The 8,094-nt window shown below is 31.9% G+C and overlaps 1 protein-coding gene across 2 annotated transcripts in view; it reads right to left on the bottom strand.

Annotated features, from left to right (window-relative positions):
• LOC105038812 (squamosa promoter-binding-like protein 16) overlaps positions 1-8,094 on the bottom strand; it is a 67,649-nt gene that overhangs the window by 42,161 nt on the left and 17,394 nt on the right. The window lies entirely within an intron of this gene.

Raw genomic sequence — 8,094 nt, forward strand, 5'->3', positions numbered from 1 at the left:
ACATCAGTTTATTATCACTCCATTCACGGTCTGCGTTACGATCTGTACGATTGAATCTTGTTTCGATATCATCAAGATACATCGAGCAGAATGTGACACACTCGGTAGCTACATATGCTTCCGCTATAGATCCTTCAGGCTTTATTTTATTACGCACATACTTTTTTAAAGTACATAAGAATCTATAAATAAAAATAAATTTAAATTTTAGAAATATATTTATATCTTATAATTGATATGATAAAGTACGTATAATTTTTTTACCTTTCAATAGGATACATCTATCGATAATGTACCGATCCGATCAAAAGAGCTTTCTTTGAAAGATGAACAGTCAGATACACCATAACATCAAAAAATAATATTAAAAATATTTTTTTAGCTTACAAAGAATGAGTACGATATTCTTCTCTGATCTCTCAAGTAAGTTAATCTTCAATTTTTAACAATACAGTTCTCAAAAGAATACTCCCAGCTCAATCAATGTAGTTTGAACATCACCATCCAAATAGCCACGCATGACCACAGGAAGCAAATGTTGCATTATCATATGGGAGTCATAACTTTTTATGCCAGAGATATTGCTGTCGTTGTTCCCAACACACCGTGATATGTTTGAAGCATACGCATCAGAAAACTTTACAGTTTTGAACCATCCACAGAAATTCTTCTTTTCCTCATCAAACAGCGAATAATATGCAGGTGGCATAAAAAATCTCTCATCTTGATAAACTAAATGCAACTCCGATCGAATTCTCATTTTCTACAAATCAAGATGAACTTTTATCCATCTTTTATTTTTTCTGGGATGTTCAATATAATACCGTTGATATTATCACAAATATTTTTTTCAATATGCATTACTTTCAGATTATGATGAAGTAGTAGTTGCTTCCAATATGGTAGTTCGAAAAAGATATTTCACTTCATCCAATTCAGCTCAGCTTCAGTATGTTCTACTTGCAAGTATCCGATATTTTTTCAAAGTGGACATTTTCAATGACTTCAAGTTGTTCTAAAATTTTTGCTCTACTTAACTCCTTAGGTAGCGGACGTCGGTCGGATTGACCATCAAAATATTGATTATAACGGATCCTCAAAAAATGATTAACAGGAAGAAACTGTCGATGACCCATGAAACATATTTTCTGTCCATGCTTTAAATGTAAGAAGGATGCATCCCTATTGCATATTGGACATTCAAGATATCCTTTGGTGCTCCATCTAGATAAGTTTTCATATGCAGAAAAATTATTTATGGTCCATAGAATCAAAGCATGCAACTTAAAATTACTTCGACTCATAGAATCATATGTCTGTACCTCATTTTCTTATAGCTCATTCAGATCATCGATTAAAGATCATAGATATACATCAATTTTATTACCTGATGCTTTCGGACCCGAAATCAACAGTGATATAAAAATAAATGGTTCTTTCATGCACTTCCAAGGTGACACATTATATACAACTAGCATCACAGGCCATATGCTGTAAGAGGTACTCAGTTTGCTAAAGAGATTAAATCCATCTGTCGCTAGATCAAGCCGAATATTGTGTGGGTCACTCACAAAGTACGGATGCTTTGCATCGAAGTCTTTCCACACTAAAGAGTCGGCTGGATGGCTAAGTATGTTCTTCTTCAAAAGTCGCTGCTTATAATGCCATCCCATTTCTTCAGCTGTCTTTGTGGACATATATAACCTTTGAAGTCTTGGAATCAGTGAAAAATATCTCAAAATCTTTTGAGGTATCTTCTTTGCTTTTTTATTATCATTTTTGTATCTAGGCTCACCACATTTTGGACATTCAGTTGCTTGTTCATTATCTTTATAAAATAATATACAGTCATTTTTGCAGGCATGTATAGGAATATAGCCAAGTTCAATTTTTCGTATGTATATTTTTGCTTCAGAATATGATTTCAGAAGTCTCTCTCCATCGGGAAGAGCTACTTTAATTAATATTAAAATTTGATCAAATGACTTCTGACTCCATCGGTTCACGATTTTAATATGAAGCAATTTTATCAAAAATTCTAACTTAGAAAATTTTGTATAATTTGGATAGAGTGGCTCTCGTGCATCCCTTATAAGATTTGCAAACTGTTCAGAAGTCTCTTCTACCTCAAGCCGGATATTATGTTCATGATCAAAATTGCTTTCAGATGCAGTAGTACTCATGCGTACATTTGAACAAGCACCTTGATGTAAATCATCTAACAATTCTCCTATACCACTATGTTCAACAAGTCTACCAGCATCACTATCATTTTCAGTATCATCATCGTCATGCACCACTTCATTCGGATCACCCTCCCCATACCATATCCAACATGTATACTTTTTATCCATATCATATTGTAGCAGATGCTCCTCAACAAGTATTATGTGATGATATACCAAATTGACACATCTCTTACATGGACACTTTATCCGACTAGCACTGTCAGCCTTATGCCGTGCAAACTCAATAAAATCTCGAACTCCTTTTCAATATTCAGGCAAAAAAATACCTCTAGCATTCATTCAATTTTTGTTGATATCCATCTAACAACAAACACAAAATCATTAACAATCAAAATAAAGGTCAGTGGGATTCTGGATCCCGATCTGAATTTTGGACTGAATCGCATTCCAAATTCCAGCCAAAATCCTGATCTGATCACTTTATACAAAACAACACATATTGAAAAATACAGACTGAACAGTAACATAAAAAATATGTTACATCAATTTAATAAAATAAAAATATAAGATCCTATCCATTTCAAATCAGTAATAATAGGTGTGGCCCTATCCCTTTCAGAAAAATAATAATCTCATTATTGTTATTAATGGATATTTCATCTCATTTTTGTAAAAATTTCGATAGTATCTTTCCATGGTCCTCTAAGTATACGATGTGGATATGGTGCCTACGCACTCTATCCACTATATACCCGAAGAATAATGGATAGATAACTACTGAATACTATATAATGAAATAAAATATCAACTATTAACAATAATAATATTATTATTTTTTAAAAAAAGTTTGAATATGGGATATCTAAGATTCGATCTCGATAAAGATTGACTCTGGAACGAAAATCTATGGCTCAATATAATTTAACTACCATCTTTGAATATGTATTCGAAGATGAATTTTTAATTTATCAAAAAAGAATAACTTTGTATTAAAATTTCTTCCTCAAAAATTTTCAATAGAGTTTTCTGTAAAATAGAAATACTTTTATATTTATAATTTCAGCAGCATACAAAATAGCACAAAAAATAATTAAATTGTAACAAGTAACAGCAATGTGCATTGTGTCAGTGAAAAAAATAATTAATCAAATAATTAAATAATTTTAATAATAATACTAAAAAATAATATGTAATAAATATAATTAATCAAATAAGTAAACAAATAATATGTGTCCCCCTCCATATGGCCCGATCCGACCCAGCCTACCCAACCCGACCCAGCCCACCCCATCCCCATCCCCGTCGACCTCGACCCCATCCATGCCGGTCCAGCCCCATCCCCACCGGCCTCGGCCCAACCCGGACCCATCCCCGCAGGCTCCGGCCTGACCCGAAACCGACCCGGCCTGGACCCGACCCTGCCCGACCCGCCTTGCCTCAACCGAGCCCGGCCCAGCCCCATCCCCGCCCCAACCTCGTCTCCACCACCCCGGCCCCATCCACGCCGCCCCGACCCGGCCCACCCATCCCCGTCCCCATGCCCGTCGACCCGACCAGGCCCGACCCGACCCGACCCGACCCACCCGTCCCCATCCCCATGCCCGCTAGCCCGACCAAGCCCGACCCGACCCACCCATCCACACCGGCCCACCCATCCAAACCTGCCTGACCCGGCCCACCCATCCCCGTCCAAGTCCCCATGCCCGTCGGCCCCGGCCCCATCCACACCGGCCCGATCAGGCCCGACCCAGCCCACCCCTCCATGCCGGCCTGATCGGGCCCCGGCACCATCCACGCCGGCCGAGTGGCCCGACAAAAGAACAAAAAAAAAATAAAGATGGATTACCGACAGTGGATGCAGGCACCGCCGGTGTCTCCCCCTACCCCGAAGGCCCACCGATGGCTCGAGAACCCCCCCCCATAAAAAAACAAAGAAAGCTTACCTTATCAACGGATGCGACGACGACGGTGATCGAGGATGGTGACGACGGCAAACTCGACGGTCGGGAGAAGGGGCAGAGCAGAGAGGGGTATGCCGGGGGGGAGAGCGCACGAAAGCAAAGTGGGGGGCATCAGGGAAGAAAATGGGTTTCAGATGGGACTTGACGAGACGTGATGTATTAGCGATAAAAATTTTAGTCGCTAATAAAAATTTTCATCACTAATAATTTAAATAAAAAAATAATTTATGATGAAAAAATTTTTTCATCGCTAATAATTTTATTGATGACATAACTATTTTTCATCACTAATGATTCCTGCCAAAAAAAAATCTCGCTAAAAAAATTATTTTCCCTGGCCCCCCCCAAAAAATATTATTTGCGATGAAAACATAGGTATCGTCGCTCATAAATTTTTAATGACAGAAACTTTTTATTGCTAATAGTTCAATTTTAATCATTAATTAAATTATTAGTGATGAAAAATCTTTTTCGTCACTAATAATTACTGAAAAAAAAATTATTTTTTTAAAAAATTTAAGTTAATTTTTTTTTTAAATGTTATGGCAATTTCAAAAGGTTCTAATGGCCGACAAATACGAAGATATTTAAAAATTTTAAGGAATAATATTAAAGCATATAGCTTGAGATCCTCAAATTTTATGTTATAGATAAGATGGAGATTGATAGAATAAAGTAATTATAAATGTAAAACTCTTTTTCCAGCATCCAGCCTTGCTGTTCAAGAATGTCGGCAGCAAAAGGTAATTTTTAGACGTTGTTGCCCTTCTAGGGTAATGATGCTGCCATCTTCCATAACATAACTCAACCTTAATCGTCTACGCCTACTATTAACTAAAACCTTATTAGGGATAGTGTTGTTTAGCTTGGCTACTTGTTTTGTTGTTTATGCTTAATGTAGGTATTTTTCTAAACTTCGGAACCATGAATTAGACAAGGAACCAGATCATCAGCTTGAAATTTTTCAGGTTAAAGTTTTGATTAGATCTCTAGTATTTTAAATTGTGTATAATCGGATGCATGTGGGTTGGATGATCCTATCTAGGCCTTAAAGTTACCAGCATGTGCTTGTGGCTTGCAACTTCGAATCCAATTAAGTATTTGTTTAGATAGTTGGGCCTAAAATTCTATGAGATGCATGAGCCAACCACCAAATATACAGAATTATAAGTTGAGCTTGGCTTTTTTTACCATTATCTAGGATTGATTTTTGACTTTAATAATATTTTGGATCCAACCATTCAAATAGATCCTAAACTGAAATCAATTAAGTCTTTGTTAAAAAAAATAAAATTTTTTTAATATTTTTTAATTTTATTTTTTTTATATTACTACATATTGATCTTAATATTCTACATACCTTTCTTGTGCACGTATTATTTTTTAAAAATTATCTAATATTTATTTTTATAAATATAAAAAAAAATTACTATAATATATCTAAACATCTTTCAATAAAAAATTTTCATCGCTAATAATCTATAATTTATAAATTTTTAAAATTTTTTATTTTTTTTTAAATATTAGCGATAAAAAGTTTTTATCATCAATAGTGGGTTATTGACGATGAAAATTGATGTTTCATTGCTAATACTCCATTATTTATGATGTAATATTTTTATCATAAATAATTTATAATTTTTAAATTTTTAAATTTTTCATTTTTTCTCATTTATTAGTGATGAAAAATTTTTATCATAAATGATATAGTATTTATGAAGAAAATTTTATTTTTATCATCAATATTTTATTATTTATGATGTAAAATTTTTATCATAAATAATCTATAATTTTTAAATTTAAAAAAAAAATTATTTTTTCATATATTAGTGATGAAATTTTTTATCGTAAATACTGTGAGTATTTGTGATGTAAATTGATGTTTCGTCACCAATACTCCATTATTTACGATGTAATATTTTTATCATAAATAATTTATAATTTTTAAATTTTTAAAATTTTTTATTTTTTCTCATGTATTAGCGATAAAAATTGTTCATCATAAATAATATAGTATTTATGATAAAAATTATTTATTATCATCAAGACTCATTATTTATGATGTAAAATTTTTATCATAAATAATCTGTAATTTTTAAATTTTTAAAATTTTTTATTTTTTTTCTTGTATTAGTGATGAACAATTTTCATCATAAATAATTTACTTTTAGTCATCAATACTCTATTATTTATGATATAATATTTTTATCATAAATAATTTATAATTTTTGAATTTTTAAATTTTCTTTTATATATTAGAGATGAAAATTTTTTATCATAAATAATTAGATATTTATGATGGAAATTTAGTTTTCATCATCAATACTAGATTATTTACGATGTAAAAGTTTTTAAAATATTAGTCACCAATAAATTTTTTTTATTTTTTTTCAAATATTAGTGATGAAAAATTTATTATAAATAACAAGTATTTGTGATAAAAAATTTATTTTTATCATAAATACTTCTATTATTTATGATGAAATTATTTTCATCATGAATATTTAAAAACTTAAAATTAAAATAATTATTTTATTATTTATGATGATTAATTTTATCTTAAATAATAATAATTATGATGAAATTTTTTTTCATCACAAATATGCACCTATTTGTGATGAAAAATAATTTTCATTGTAAATAATTTATTATTAGAGATGAATTTATTTTTTTATTATAAATATTTTTATTGATGATGAAAGATATTTCTGTCGTCAATAAATTCATCACAAAAATTCTCTTTTTTTGTAGTGAATACTTTATACCAAAATATTATATTAAAATATTAACTAAGTATAGATATATTATATTATTTGAAACTAATATTATGATAATACTATGTTACTATTATTATTATATTATAAAAATCATAATTAAATAGTATAACAATTAATATTATATTCATATAATATTATACTATTATATTAAATATTATACTATTCTAACATTATACAATTTAAAATAAATGATTAATAAATTAACAATATTTTATAATAACAGCTCTTGATAGTATAAAGGTTTAAAAAATTAAAAGTATTATGCAATATTTTTTTATTGTTATTTTCTCATATATTTTAGTTTGGTTATCAACCTCATTGTTTAAGAAATATTGTTATCAAAAGCTCTACTGCCAATGGCAAACCCAAACATGATCTTAGGAGTGTTTGATTTCATGTGTTAAGAGTTTTCCCATTATAGTAAGAGAATCACAATTTTTTTTGTGCTGAATCAAATAGCCGTTGAGAGACATTAGAAGAGAACTTACAAAGTGAGGTTAATGTGGGTTAAGGTTATATTGGTCGAGCGAATGAATAATTGATCTTCTTTCGTGATGTTTACTATTGGATCATGCTATGCACAAAACTCAAAGCACTTCAAGCTACTCCTACACAAATTTGGAAGCTACTATTTTGTGATCCAATAATGGATTCATGTGAAGGAAGGTGAATCTTTTTTTCACTCGAAAGATGCAATCCTATCCCCCTGCATGCTTGGCGACTATTCCACACTTCATGGACTTTGTTGAGTCCCATTGTGAGACCCAACATCTCCTCCATAGCATTAAAGTGATCCACACGTGGAGTGAGTCGGTTCTTTTCAGGCAGCATAGGAAGGATTTGGCAACTCCTTTGAGCCTTTTGGAATGGATGATGAGATAACCCATACGCTGGATGGTAAATCTCACCTATAGCAAATATGAGGTCTTGAGACTCCACATGACCTAGTATTTGAGTTTGCTATAGTAAATAATTTAGTGTATTTTTATTGAGGACTTCACATATAAAAGGTAAATAAAATCTACTAAAATACAAATAAAATTTGGGCTAAATGTGTGATGGCCCGGCCTATTGGACTGGCCCATCGATAAATTATCCCAAATCCTAATCGGAGTCTTCTTCTCTAGCGAATCTCAAAAAGTATGGGAGTCCTAGGGCACTGGAACC

This window comes from Elaeis guineensis, chromosome 1 (assembly GCF_000442705.2).
Source record: "Elaeis guineensis isolate ETL-2024a chromosome 1, EG11, whole genome shotgun sequence".
NCBI classification, from domain to species: Eukaryota; Viridiplantae; Streptophyta; class Magnoliopsida; order Arecales; family Arecaceae; genus Elaeis; species Elaeis guineensis.